The sequence below is a fragment of the Dama dama genome, chromosome 8 (genome assembly GCF_033118175.1).
Source record: "Dama dama isolate Ldn47 chromosome 8, ASM3311817v1, whole genome shotgun sequence".
In the NCBI taxonomy this organism is placed as follows: Eukaryota; Metazoa; Chordata; class Mammalia; order Artiodactyla; family Cervidae; genus Dama; species Dama dama.
Genome location: NC_083688.1, coordinates 46,452,907 through 46,454,612, shown reverse-complemented (window position 1 = coordinate 46,454,612; position 1,706 = coordinate 46,452,907). Strand labels below are relative to the sequence as shown.

The window sequence follows — 1,706 nt, the reverse complement described above, 5'->3', positions numbered from 1 at the left end:
ATGTGTAATCTTTTCTTACTCTCATCCTGGTTACTTTTCTTCTCAAACATTGTAGTTTTCATCTTTACAAGTTTGATATGAATTTTTAAATATATTTCCATATCTATAGAAGGAATATAGTTACAATAACTTTTAATATCCTTATCTGCAAACTCTAGCATCTGTATCTCTTCTGGGTTGGAGTTGATTTTTCTCTTGGTGGGATATATTTTATTGCTTCTTGGTATATGCCTAATAATCTCCTTTTGGATGTCTGATATAATGATTTTTACCTAGGTGGGTGCTGGGTAATTTTGAATACCTGTAAGTTGTCTTGAGTTTTGTTCTGGGCTGTAGTTACATAGAAGAAGCTTGATCTTTTCAAGTATTTCTTTTATGACTTGTTAGCAGGTCCAGAGCAGTGGTCAGTCTAGAACTAATCATTCTCCACCACTAGAGCAATATTTTCTTGAATACTCAACTTAATTCCCTGTTAATCATTAATTCCCTGTTTTTTTCAGTCTGGCTAGGGTGAGGAAGCAGTGTTCCTGGCCCCACAAGAGGACCAGACATGTTTTCTGATACATTTCCCAGCATGCACATGCGCTGCTGAGTGATCTGCTAAGAGTCAAAGAGGGCCTTCTGAAGTTCTCCCCATTCTCTCTCTTTGATGTGTTCTCCTCTTGGGTCTACAGTCCTATCAATTCTAACTGCCTTGGTCTGTCTGAACTCTTAGCTCCAGAGCTTAATCTCAGAGTTTTCAGACATGTTTCTTAGCACCCTTCTCCATGCACAATGATCTGGAAAGGGCCTCTAGGCAGTAAATTGAAGCAATCACATTGCTTACCTATAAGCATAAGCATAACTTCCCTAGTGGCTCAGATGGTAAAGCGCCTGCCTACAATGCGGGAGACCCAGGTTCGATCCCTGGGTTGGGAAGATCCTCTGAAGAAGGAAATGGCAACCCACTCTAGTACTCTTGCATGGAAAATCCCATGGATGGAGTGTGGTAGGCTCAGTCCACGGGGTCGCAAAGAGTCAGAAATGACTGAGTGACTTCACTTTCATTTTCAAGCATAATCATATTTGTTTCCTGTTTCTCAGGGATTTGCTCTCCTTCACTGCTTGACATCAGTGCCTTGACAACTTTAGTTTCTTGTATTTTGTCTGATAGTTTTTGTTTCATAGAGAAGGTAAATATGGCCTTTTTACTCCCTCTTGCCAGAAGCAGACGCTAGAGCAACTTTTCAAAGGTGTAGCTGAACCTCAAGCTTAAAGATAGTATCCTATGAGTTTGAAGTACCATCTTTCTGGATACAGCATACATCTAAATCAGTAGTCATCGTATGGTGCTTTATCTTCAATAAATAGAATAGATGAGTTTAGGAGCCAAGGGATAGAAGTAGAAGTTGCTCTGCTTAACATTACTCTTGCTGACCCATTTGGGGAATTTTGGCCTCTCCTCCTACAACCCTGAGCCCTGCAGGTTTAGGAGATGCAGACTCTTTCTACCAGGGTACTTTGCAAAAATCTTTAAATGTTTAAGCTATGGCTCCCATCCTATTATTTTGGACTCCTGTATGAAACAAACGTCATTCAAAGAAAGTCAACACCGTCCTGGTGTTATTGGCCATGATTATCAAGAGGACTGAGACTGCTCTTTATACAATATAGGTGTGGAAGAATTCGCTTGGCAAACATGATTCACTGGGACCACTCTTGGTGGG

General features: G+C 40.5%; 1 non-coding gene across 1 annotated transcript; it reads left to right on the top strand.

Moving 5' to 3' along the window:
• Positions 1 to 846: 846 nt before the first annotated feature.
• On the top strand, positions 847 to 918 carry TRNAC-ACA (transfer RNA cysteine (anticodon ACA)). The gene has a single exon. It is a non-coding gene; the product is annotated as a tRNA-Cys (tRNA).
• Positions 919 to 1,706: the final 788 nt, after the last annotated feature.